Raw genomic sequence first — 13,494 nt, 5'->3', positions numbered from 1 at the left:
ACTGCAAAGGTCTCTACAAATCTCATGAAGTATAGTAAAAAATATGGCCATAGATAGGTTAAAACGTATTCATCAAGTGTGTGCAAAGATGCCATTGTGAACAGTAGGCTTCATATATACATGTAGTGTACTGTTATGGCAGTTAAGCCTCTACCACACAGAACCAGAGGTGGACAAAAGTACAAAATTGACTATCAAGTGCCCATCCATACACAGCAGATCATTACCAGAGAAGAAATTCCCCCCAAAATGGAAAACCGAATGTATCTGCCATATTGTATTTATTAATAAAATCAGCAAGTCATTTTCCAAAAACCATGCACAGTCTTGTAAACATTTTCTACACAATAGTAGATTTGTGAAAATTTTTTCAAATGTCTAAAGTGAGACTTTTCCAAACGGATTTCATGACAAGGCCAGATATTAACTTTTTCGGAGCAAAGTGTAAATGATAGTTGAATCTTGATTTCATTTATATGATTAAGATCATACAAGGTAACAACATGATAAGTATCTCTGCTATCAGAATGAATCCCAAACTTTGCAACTACATTAGATTGTAACTTGTGATGCAGGAATACTTTCACCTACGGAACAGCATCACCATTTTCCCCCAATCTTCAAGTGGAGACAGCCTGCAAGCAGTCAGCCTCTATTGAAGTCATGTCATTGGAAGTTAGAAACTTTGTTTTAAAAGTTTTTGTTGTCCTGAACTTTGTTGTAGGGTATGTGAAACCTGCAGTGATTGTCATTCACAATGTTTTGCAATATTGTAATTCTGTATATCAACTAGTCTAACAGTTTTGTGGTTTCCTCTGTAGCCATCAGTCCCTTTGAAATTTCAGCACAAATCCTATTGTGTAATCATTGCGTAAACTGGCTTTGGCCGTCTGCCCAAGCTATGGACGCCACAATAAATCACTGTGCTTAAAACCAAAATGCACATCGACCTTGTACCTGTCAATTTGTAGTGTCATCCATCTTTCCTGCATCCGTACACAATAAAATTTTGGGACCCAGGAAGTGTGAGATCAACGGTTAATGTTCTCCTTGCCTCTTAACATTTACCAAGAGATTCAAAATCAACAAATCTTTGTAAATATTACCTTAGTTCACGTTATTTATTGGTATTTTATAACCTCACTCTTACCAACGACTATAAATTCTTCCCCCAATCTTCAAGTGGAGACAGCCTGCAAGCAGTCAGCCTCTATTGAAGTCATGTCATTGGAAGTTAGAAACTTTGTTTTAAAAGTTTTTGTTGTCCTGAACTTTGTTGTAGGGTATGTGAAACCTGCAGTGATTGTCATTCCACAATGTTTTGCAATATTGTAATTCTGTATATCAACTAGTCTAACAGTTTTGTGGTTTCCTCCCTACGATTTGTGGAAATACCAAGTACTCAGCTTATCAACACAAACTGTACATCCGGTAGGTTCATTGTGGCAGCTGAATTCAAGTGAATTTCTGTCCGGCAGCTGAATTCAACCGCGAAAATTTAATATGCACCTCACATGTATAGCACATATGCTGTATTTACAAGCTAAGTACTTTTGATTCAGGGAGTACTCCAAAGACATGCAGCCAATGTAAAAACACAAAATGGATGAACGGGGCTTGCTGAATACTAGTATGATAACAAATATGGTTACTCGTAGTCAAAGCAGAGAAAAAGCAGTTTAGTTGTAGAAAGTGTTGTTTTCATAGTTTCTGTAACAGCCTTTCAGTACGAAAGTTTTACATGATTTCTTATTGGTTATACTCCAAGTACAACGGACAATTTAAAAGTTGCAAAGGCTCCAAACAGTGATATGTGTATTATTTACACAGCAGTGTATGATGTAGACGTCACAGTATCCCAAGGGCATTTTTGTGTATTTCTGAGGAGCTAGAAAGCCTGAAAAGTAAAAGCTCAGCCCGGACAAATCTGATGACTCTCAGACAATGTAAACATCTTTCTCAGTTTATTGCTCACGCACGCAGGGTTTATGAAGTTTCAGAGCGCTGTTGATGTCATTGTAGTATTTTATTGGAAAACTTCGCAGCAATGGTGACCCCAGCATGTGACAACGTTAGTTTTCCGAACAGCTCAGATGCATTTTGTGTCTTCTGTCCCAGCGTCTTGGACATTCCACGGAAGAAAGGTCACATCCGCTACAAAATCATTGTTTATATTACCCCAGATCACCGGCAGAGGAGACAGATTGTGTTATTGCAGCACAGCAAATGTTTTGACAAATAGCTAGGATTGATTTTTAATTTACAAGTTGTAGGGGGCTAATACAATTCCTGGATTTTTAATCTGGATTTGAAATGCTGCCATGGCAGTTCTGACTCTCAGACTGACAGAATCAAATGGACTGACAGGACATTTGGACGACGTGAGTTGATACTGGCATTCTCTGTTTATGTCTGTTTGATATCAGGATACAGTGGACAGCATTAGCCAGGTGTAGTATAAAGATTCCTTTCTTCAGTCTCAGAGGATGCCTCCAGCGTAAATGTAAAACAGCTTCCGTACTTTAGTCTCACTGACATCAGGGAATCAGGGGAACAATACAGTTTTGTTGTGTCTTTTTGATGAGGAAAAGGCTATAAAAATCAGGTCATACTGTGATGTCCATTGAGCTTTGCACAGTTCACAACACCAATCTTTTGTATTTTGCCATTTCTGCTACAACCTTTTGGCTTTAAATTGTTGTATGCAGATTGTCAATATCATTACCCATCTTCTTTACAGTTGTGTTAACAAGTAACGAACAAATACATGTAACACTGCTGTTGAGAGTTCACTCGACTACAGTTTATCTATGTATTTATTCATTTATTTATCTACTATATGTTTAATTTTTTTACCCAATTATTCAGTGATTTGTTTTTGGTTTTGCATATGTATATTTTTAAGTTATCAATTTACCAGAAGTGAGAATTATACTCCAAATGACTTGAAGGAGCAGTAATGTTGAGGTTGACTGCTTGCAACGTGTATAAAACCAACTCCTGTCTTGCTTCTTTCCACCTGTGGTATGGCAGAATCCACCGATGGAATAGATATTTGGACTCAAATTTTTCCAATCTTTCTGGTTTCTGGTCCACCTCTTGTGGGGGCTCATTCAGAAGCACTTTGAGTAACAAGATATTCTCCATCGTAGATTGAAAAATTCAAATTGCAAATGGGTGGCAGCCATTTTGAATTTCAAATATCTGTAATTGTCCAGGTAATTTTTTTAGCTAATTACTATTCTTGATAGGAGAATGGTTGAAAGTTTCAATGTGGAAAGTCTGAACTCATTTTTAAGGTGTATAATAACTTAATATTGTAATCTTTGCCATACTGTTGTGTTTGCAAATATCAATAAAAATATGCCATACTGTTGTGTTTGCAAATATCAATAAAAATATTTTGTGATGTAGGCATGAGCTATGAAGAGAAAACCATACAACAACATAACCCAAGAATCCATGTGGTTTACTAAACATGTGAAATTTTCAGGGTGTAAACATGCTCTTGTTTCACTCTCTGCCTCACCATGTAGTTCAATATGTAGCCACTTTCTTGGTACAATAAACAAGACCATACTGAATAACAAAATCGTGGGAAAGCTTCCTATCTGTTATTCCATGGTGTGGTTGCAGTCTGTATCGCTAACATCAATAAAAATTATTGATTTTGTAAGAATAGGCCTCCTTATTTTGTGCCTGTCAAGAAAATAAATATTATTATGGTTGGCTATTTTTTGTCCCCACATTGAACCTTAAACTCAGAGACACACTAGTTGTTTCAGGCTGTTGTGGGGATTTTTCTTACAGCCAGATGCAGTGATAGATTTCTATCATGTATGTTGCCTGTACTTCTTGCGGTGTGAATTCATCTTTGGTTTGTAAGCTTGTCAGATCAATCGTAGATTTGTAGCTCTTCTTCAGTAGAAAAATTCCCAATGTTGCTATATCTGTTTTATTGTCAACATTAACCAGCAGTCCAATTCAGCCTGTATTTTGGTTTTCTGTTTTTGTTTGGCAAAATGTGCTGATTGTGTCTCCTGCAGGGTCTCAAACAGTAAAGAAGGAACTACCACAACTGATAAAAATTTAAGAAAAAAACCCAAAAACATGAAAAATGTAAGACAAAACAGTACAAAGGGAAGACAAAGACAGCACATCCACTTGTACTACAGCCAAGACTTTTTATCTCTCGTGGAAATTTGAGAAAAATTCAAGAATTTGTAATGCGGTTACTTGTCTGTGTGTTTACTCATTGAACTACCAGTGTTTGTTATCAGAATGTTAACCGAGCATCAAAGGATATGATGAATGCATGTTTATTTTGGGATAGAAATATTACACACATATCAATATAGTAGCAAGTCAATGTAGGTTATGCAAATAGAACACAATTATGGTACCAACAAAACAAATATTAATGTCTTAGCTGCTTATTAGTCTGAAAAATTTAACTAATTATGTCTTCAGCCCTCAACAACTGCTGATTGCTTGGAAACAGTTTCAGAGTGTTTTTTTCCTGAAAAATATGCAAGTCATTTTTTTCATAGATCAATAACACATGCAATGGATCAGTGTCTCTGAGGGTTTTGAAGCTGTGTGGAATATAAACACCAATAGGTTCTACCATATATCGCCTTCACCATTTAGCACCTGCTGTACTATATGTTTTTATCACATTGAAAGAATACAATTTGAAGGGACAATAAATAGCTTTAACTTATGGTGATTATTTTTATCATTCTAGAAAATGTATACTCCGTTCTTTTCCCAAATTATATTGAAATACTTTCGTCATGCCAGAAAATGTACAATCTCTTTTCTTCCCCACTTATGTTGAGATACTAAGTGTATACCTTGCCAACACAGTGCTGTGGTACATAATATGTACCGGTAATGTTATTGTCGAAAGTAGTCTAATAGGATGACAATTTTGCTATCAACAATAAATACGCACATTTTGGCATAGTTGATGATGTTAACATTTCGAGTTTGGAGTCCTTGCACTGTGTAAATTACCTTTGTGAAAAATATGGTAAAAAACTCCTGAACCATGTGAAAAAATTAGAATTGTTTGTCAGTTCTTCCTGGATGGCCTATGTCCTGCCCCCTGGAATTCCCATGAAAGAAAACAAAATTTCTGAATAAGGTACATGTAGTTGTAGGGAAGTGCTGGATACCATATCTACAGGAACTTCAGTAGACTAAAATGTATTGCTTTTCTTTCAATATGTAAATACCAGTATTCTAAGCCAACACTGAAATTTATTTTGTTTGTTTATCGATTAAGATTTTTGTCCTTTCAATCAGGAAGTTGAAAGGAACATTTTTCTGTTATCGCAATGTGCTAAATGTCAAGTGAACGGAATTCCAGGCAAGGTGGATGTGAATTGAGCCCATATAACAAGGAAATGCTGTGTAACACCTTTCAAAGCAAAGATATGAAGACCTGTAGTTCCTGTTAAAGATTTAGTCTGAAACTGGCCATAGTTGTATTTCATATCTGTGGGCTGTGCGACTCTACAACAACGACAAATTGCCGCTATGTATAGCTGAGGGAACATGCGAGCTCTGTGTTTCGGTAATAATTCCAAGGAGTTTGATTCTATGCCATGGAAATCAGTGGGGAGGGTATCAACAGGAAAAGGTTAAACAGGGTAGAACTCTTCAGTAAAGGTCAACACTAGATTGTCTACCAGGCAAGGACACAATGGTGCCATGAAGAAGTGTCTTAGTTGAGCTAACTGGCACGTATGACGTCCAGCGCTGTTAATTTACGTCAGTTCAACGTTACCACAAAATCTGCCTCCATCTTTATATTCTATAGTATTAGTGTGCATTGTATGGGGGTTTGTCATCATGAAAAGAAAAGAAAATCACTGCATATTATTCGGTAAAGATCAGATTTGCTTCAGATGGGACTTAAATTTCAGAAATTGGCTTTGTGTGGGTATGTATGTGTCATAATGATCATAAACCATGTATGTTTGGACATACAAACTGCAGACAGTGTAGTTGAAGAATCTGATCATTTAAACAGGGACAATCCAATACGTACTGCTTCTAAATAGCTGTCCCTGTGTACAGCTGTAATTGTCACGATCAATATGCACAGGCTTCTTGTGTTGTTTGGATGTTAAAGTCAACCAGATTTTGAACAGCAAACAAGAGAATGTGAAACAAAAAAATAATGTATTTGTTGCATTGGTAGTTATCCTTGAGGCTGTGTCATACATGTACATGTATCTATTGAATTCTTTGTACCATGGTATTGTGCTAAAAATGAGAGTATCTTTGCCTTCATCTTTCTTGTGGCCAGTGTCCTTCAGTTACCTTTAGATTTCATTTGTAGATTTCAAGAACGATTTCATCATTGTTGTGGTGCGTCAGGCTCTTGTCACAAGGTTTTGCTTTTGTTTCATCAGTCACTGGTTCTAAATTTGGTTGCGAATCCTTCTTCCCGTGACTGTGATGATGGGAATTTGTAAAAGAAGCTGACCTGATGTCATGCACCCCTGACAAGTCTAACCAAGAAATACAAGTTTTGCAGATAAGAAAGGGGACTTTACAGGACAGGCAGTCAATTTGTTACTCTCTTTCAGGGGAAAAAATACCCTCGTGACAAGGGTCAATAGTTCGTAATGCCAGACTATTTATCAATATTGGACAGCTCTTGTGTTTTTGACTGGTAAAAGCTGTATTGCAGAATTGCAGCAGATTGGAAGATGTCCAAACATTTTTGGTGGAAGAGTTTTGCGTAATTGTGACAATGCAAGGTGATTTACAAGGTGTGTGATGTTGCCTGCTTTTGTGAAAACAAGAGTTAACATTGTTAGGAATGGTGACCTATTTTCTTTATGGATTAATAATTGAAAAGTCTTTGTCACTGAAGAGACATCAACATGCGCTGTAATCATGCAGTTGTGTCAATCATAAACTGAGGTAATTTTCATAGTTGCTGCGACACTTTCAAGCAGCCACTTGTCCTTATGCTGAACTTGGGTTGCTCACAAACCTCCTATCAGAGGACCCTCAAATCCCATGGCAATATCAAGATACTGTAGGTGTAGGCTTTTTATTGCTATCGTCACGACATCCAGTGGCCAATCTTCTCTGATCAATGAAATTCAGAAAAGCATGACAGACTTGTATACGTTTGGTGACATTTAGTGTCAGTCTCGTTTTGCTTCAATAATTTCACATAAAGGGTTTTTTGCTAAGAAGATGCACCAGACTACACATCAGAGGATTGTAGTCTGTGTTACCCTCTGATGTAGATTTCGACTTCAGGTGATTGCTCTTTGCTGTACAGTGTCATATTTTTCTTCAGCAATGGCCCTCCGATTAGGATGTGTTTTCAGGCTACCCATGTTCATGTTTTCAAAGAAGGGAAGCTCTTCTTTCACTGATTGTTAGATGCCTTAGCGAACTGACATCACTGATGCCTCTCTGTGTAGTACAATGTCATGTTTTTCTTCAAAGATAGGCCTTCAATTCTTAGAATTGAGCGGAAGGACGGTATTTCAAAGAACCGTGCCCAGTGGCACAATGAGTTGGCATAATTGTAAATCTTGCAAATCCAACAGTTTCATTGAATTTTGCCCTGCACACACATTTGTGAAACAAACACTTGTGTCCACTAGTGTACGTCAATACATTGTGGGGTTGCCAAACTGTGATGCAACAGGCGCGGCGATAATCCGATGCAAACAGGAAGGGTGCTTGCATGAAATGTTATGAATGTATGAAAACGCCCTTTGAATATTGCCACAGATATGCTCTTCTGTACAGGTTGGATAATTCATGAATGTTAAGATTTTAAGATCACAACCCATGGAAGCACTTTATCAAGAATCCAGATAGTAATCTAGTGAAGGTGGAGGCTTGTACAGGTATTTCATTATTGCTTTTATACATGGAGAATTGTTTACCAAGATAAAGATGATTCCTAGTTAGAGCTTTCGTCAATGAAGTCAGGTTATTTCGATCCACTGCATTTGTCTTAATGCATGTTTATGTTTTTGCCATTGACAATAGTGCTGGCTCATGGTTTGACCTTGAAATGTCAAAGGTCATGCTCATTATGGTTACCTGCAAAACAAGTGTTCATCACCGAGGTTCATCCGAATCCTGTACCGTACAATATAATATATAACAGTCTACTGTGATGTCAAAAAACCACAGTGCCTTTTTAGAATTCTAACAAAAAATTGACAACAAATAAACAAATATGTAGTATTATCATCAGAGGTTTTCAAACATCACAAGTTGGAAAGGGTTTTGATCTATTTCACTGATTTCCTTGTAAATGTGACCAGTTTCGTCTTTTGCTGAAGTGTGGTTTCGCTCATAGAGGACAGTAAAAATGCCATCAACATAGTATAACTCAAATCATTACCCTGCAGCTGTGTTTCCAACCTTGGCATAAACACTGTCTTTTATTCGGATTACACCATGGATGTATGTCCATGGTCTTACTTTCTCTACTGTCTCCATTCCGCATTGTTTATTACTATAGAATAGCCACATAGCCATACAATCACACTCAACACTGTACATACAGTGTCATAGGTAAATGCTGTATGGATCAGCTCAAGACACAGATTATTTACAGTAAGGTAAGTGACAAAGGCACAAGGTTTCATAATTATTCAAATTAGACTTTAAAATTATCGCCCAATAGTGTTGAAGTGTCTCTGAACAGTCCTGTGTGGAACTTCTCCTGGTCATCAATTGTTGATATACTGGTGATGGATAATTGCCATAGTATTCTGCTCCAACAACCAGCTTGTCATGGTTGAACCACAGGTGCTCACTTCATTACAGAATTTCATTTGTTTGTGTACTGCAGCAGGCATATGCCCATATGTAAGAATATTGACTTTTATTTTTTAGCTGTGGAAGTGCATAGTGATGTGAGGTTTATTAGTCCCCACGGACGAAGTCCGAGGGGACTTATAGATTGGGTCATGTCTGTGCGTGCGTGTGTGCGTGCAGTGTGTCCGTCCGTGCGTCCGTCCGTGCACGCAGATATCTCAGACATGCCCTGGTCAATTTCTTTCAAACTTTGCACAAGGATAGTACCCTATCCCACACAGATGCACGTCGATTTGTTTCACAATGCGATCAAATTTTGCAGTGTTAGAGGACTTTTTAGTTTACACCTCCATAGACTTCAATGTATAAGGCAGTTCTCCATAGACTTCCATGTATAAGGCAGTTCTCCATAGACTCCCATGTATAAGGCAGTTCTCCATAGACTCCCATGTATAAGTCAGTTCTCCGTAGAATCCCATGTATAAGGCCAAGAAAAAAAATTTAGTTTCTCATCGTATTCATATCGCAAAAAGGATGCAGTGACACAGTTTTTAGTCCCAATGGATGAAGTCCAGGGGGCTTATAGATTGAGTCATGTCTGTCCGTTTGTCCATAACTCAGTAACCACAAGTGCCACATCCTTCATATTTGGTATGATGACGCCACACATACTGTACCTCATTAATTATGTGCATATCTAATTCTGAGCAAGCCAATAGAGCTGGATGTCTGATTTTTGGTATATAGGGATAACTATAGGATAGAAATTTTTTGACAAAATGTCATGTGAACTCGATGACCTTTTACCTAAAATATACGTTTATGTCAATAAATAAGTAACCACAAGTGCTATGTCCTTTATATTTAGTAGGATGGGAGACCTTATGACAACACATGCTTTACCTCATTAATTATGCACATATCTAATTCTGGGCAAGCGAATAGAGCTAGAGGTCTGATTTTTGGCATATAGGGATTTATTAGCAATACAATTTTTTTTTCCAAAATGTCACGTGACCTTGATGACCTTTGACCTTGATTATACATATATATGCATAACTCAGTAACCACAAGTTCTATACCCTTCAATTTTGATAGGATATTAGACCTTAAGATGTCACATCTTGTACCTCATTTATTATGCACATATGTATTTCTTGGCTGGCCAATACAGCTACAGGTCTGATCTTTTTTCCCGATTTAGAACCATAACTTAGACATGCCTCATGTGTTTCAAATTGGGAACAACGACATAGACCTATGTGCCCATAGATCTCAACATATACACTCCAGTGATACTTCTTAATGACCACATTTCCCTGCCCCATCAAGCCTAATACTCCTATTACAAGTGGGGACTATGTCATTGTCAATGACTTGTTACTGGTATGCTTTTATCCTGTTTTGATACAACATAGGTAGTGACAGGATATGTCAAAAAAAAATACTTTCGCACAAACTACAAAAGAGCTTATTTGTTTTGTATCCTGAGTTTTAGGTCCCTAGGTGTGCGGCCAGTACCTCACCGAAAGCTGGGAAATTTTTTCATCTCATGTAGCGTATGTCTTGAGCTGCCTGTGTAGCACAAGTTCTGTGTATTGAAATCATCCACAGTATTGTACAGGCCCTTTAATTACATTACACACTGGGACTCTGCATTGCCTGGAAAGTTCAGGTTTCTCATCAGTCTCTGAAGTCAGTACCCTGTGTCATTCCAATCAACTGTCTAGCCAGAGTTTTATTGCCACCAGCGTCACATCATTTACATGTGAAAAGACCAGAGGAATAGGTCGTGATTTTGTCATGCACACACTATTGTTAAAGCCCCAGTATTTGTAACTTTTAACAATTTTTTTCATATTTTTGATTAAAATGACATCCTCAGTATGTGAAAGTAGACCATAATTAATACTGAATCGCATGGTTTGCATGCCCAGCCCGCCTCACGATTAACAGTAAAAGGAGTGAAAAATGACTTCTTGTCCGGACCAGAAGTCAGCTTTGTTGACACACGAAACGAAACGTAATCACACCACCGCGCATGCTCAACCACATCTACGCAAGTTTTACTGTGGCGTCCGTAGAAACTATACGCTCTTCGAAAAGGTCTGGTCCATCGAAACTGGAGACTCAGCTAAAACGCGCGATAGTTGGGTGAAATACGGAAAGATATAATGATAATGTAAGTGTTTACAGATTGTTCCGACTATAATGAGCTGTGCAAACAAACGTCTTGAACAGCTAAACTAACGACGGAGGCAGTCGATTGTAAGCTTGATGCAAGGCATTGCACGTTGTGAGCGTCGGTACGAAGATCAAGTTTGCTGAATGAATTGAGAGAGAAAAACATATATGAATAAAAATTCAACACTTCACCATTGTAATCATTGAACTGGTCGTTTCTTCCATTATGGAGTATAATGAAAATTTCGTTGAAAATAAATTACGGGACTGATTCTGCTCCGTCCGTCTACTCAAACGAAGTTTTGTGTACGGCCAGGCTACGCTGCAGGCAACACAGCCTATCAACTTCGCATATCGTTGCCGTAATAGAAAACGCTCAGAAAGGAATAATCATATCTTGAATGCAGTACAAAAGTTTTACTTATTAAATTTAAAAGTATTTCCAAATAATATCGAACGTAACGGGTATCTAATCCTCACAAGGACTACAGTATACAATTATCGGCTAGCTGCGATGCGATGGAGCTCTAGGCATGGTAGAAGTTCGAACACAAGAGAGATCCCGGCTTCACTGCAAAGTCGTCCCCAGCGCACCCGGCCCGAAAGCAAACTAACCTCTTGGTTTGATTCTGTTGTTTACATATTTTTTGCATAAAATTCATGATACTCATATCTGACTTTCACAACTGTACAATTTGCTTAGGACTGTGATTTTGCTGTAGTCTACAGACGATCGGAGGGAGCTAAGGCAGGCCCCAATTTGCATGGACAATGCCCGGGACAATTATACTTAGACGCAGCTCGATGAGAAAGTCATTCACATAAACCTAAATGAAGAGATCAATACAAAATTTTAAACATCACTGGTTCTGAAAATTTATGATCAATGGTTCTGACCTACGGATTTTACACTTCGGCGTTGTTTTTGTATTTGGCCGGCTACTAGTCCTGTAAGGCTGTACTAGACTGAACAAGTGCAGCGGGGTCGGGCCGAGATTGTTGTGGGGCCAGCAGCAAGGTAAAGTTGACAGCGTCCATTGCAGAATGCCCGTGTGTTTTTCTTTCGCGTTTGGGAGGAAATTTACCGCTGTGTTCAGAATGCCTTTTTATCAGTATAAAAGCTCAGAAATTGATGCATCAAGAGCCAAGAGTTTGTAAATTTCTTAGCAGTAGCTGCATTGTTTTTTTCTAAATTTTCGCTGAGATACAGCCGTGCGTGTACTGGTTCCGATCGTTCTGACTCAGGCGTTCACAGCTGTTTAGGGAGCCGTCATTATTTACGACATGGGGGTCGGAGGAATTACATTAGAAACTCCGAAATTTTGAGTCACACCCCAGCCAACCATGATGACTTTGAGTAACCCCTCTCTAACAGAAATTTTGGCTTACCTGAGCCCATGTAACAATATGTAGATATAAAAGCTCACCTAATAAGCAGTCTCCGACCATATAGTATTGTTAAATTTGGATGGGTAGCATGTCATTATGGTATGGTTAAATGTCCAAATGGTTGTTGAACTCAAGTCAATTAAAATATACATTTCTATGATAATATAAAGGATGAATTCACAACAGTTCAGTTTTGTCCTAGATCCTGTGCACTTATAGTGATATCTGTCGAGAACATTTCTCCATGACCCAGCCTCTCCTTCCACCTCTGGTAATGACTGCAGAAAAATGCTGTGTGACATCATCATCATCACTGTCGATCCTCATCTTTACTGTCGCTGGTGCCATTGAGTACATGAACAACGTATCATTCTGATCGTCACTATCTTCTCTTTCATAATAAGTATTGCTAGTAGTAGCAGCTACTTGTAGTTTTTTTGCATTGCTTCATCTAGTTGATATTTATTTGTTCTGTTAAGGTATTTATTTTCCTTTATTTAATATGTATCAGAGTAAAATATATATTATCAACTAGTCATTATGTCAGTGAGGACAGAGTAAGACAAGGAAAAAACATTTTGAGCACCCCCTTATTAGCTTTCAATTTTTGAATGACCCCCAGATCATAAATACTGACGGTTCCCTTACTTGCTGCCAAAGGCCATCGCGTTCACTGCATTCATGGAGGTAGTAGCCTCCATGCTGCATTCGACAGCCTACCATACATTGACAAACTATGTTGCTTCGATTTCGCAATCACCTTGCCGCTAAAGCAACAATAAGCTGAAATTTATTACTTCAAGTTACTCAATTTTGATAGCTATTTGCCTACAGAAGTGAGCCAAGTGTCGTTTTGATTTTACATCGGTACCCGGAGTTCTAAGTGACCATGGATGTAAAAAATAGATGAAGTGACCAACTGCAGGGTGCGCATCGGTGCACTGCCGACTGCAGTTTGAATAATCCGTATATAACGCACAAAATACCAGAATAGAATGTCAGCCTCCTCTGCCAAAGTTCTGTATCCTCTGAAACACAGTAGCAGTACGTATTTGAACAGAGAAGAACAAAATAAAACCATTCGCAGGTCATTCAGCCGACGAC

The 13,494-nt window shown here is 38.2% G+C and overlaps 1 protein-coding gene across 9 annotated transcripts in view; it reads left to right on the top strand.

The window, feature by feature from the left end:
* The window catches only part of LOC139121141 (myocyte-specific enhancer factor 2C-like), a 91,262-nt gene that overhangs the window by 16,179 nt on the left and 61,589 nt on the right, over positions 1 to 13,494 (top strand). The window contains exons 1-2 of one of the 9 annotated variants that reach the window (XM_070685806.1): positions 7,797 to 7,892; positions 8,519 to 8,618. The exons of 6 other annotated variants lie outside the window; for them this stretch is intronic. The gene's annotated coding sequence lies outside the window, so the exon portion shown is untranslated. Of the gene's footprint in view, positions 1 to 6,698; positions 6,789 to 7,763; positions 7,893 to 8,518; positions 8,619 to 13,494 lie in introns of those variants that run through there. 2 more of the 9 variants (XM_070685799.1, XM_070685798.1) reach the window with 2 other exon arrangements.

Source organism: Ptychodera flava, chromosome 21, assembly GCF_041260155.1.
Source record: "Ptychodera flava strain L36383 chromosome 21, AS_Pfla_20210202, whole genome shotgun sequence".
Taxonomy (NCBI): domain Eukaryota; kingdom Metazoa; phylum Hemichordata; class Enteropneusta; family Ptychoderidae; genus Ptychodera; species Ptychodera flava.
This window is presented reverse-complemented; position numbering and strand designations above follow the sequence as displayed.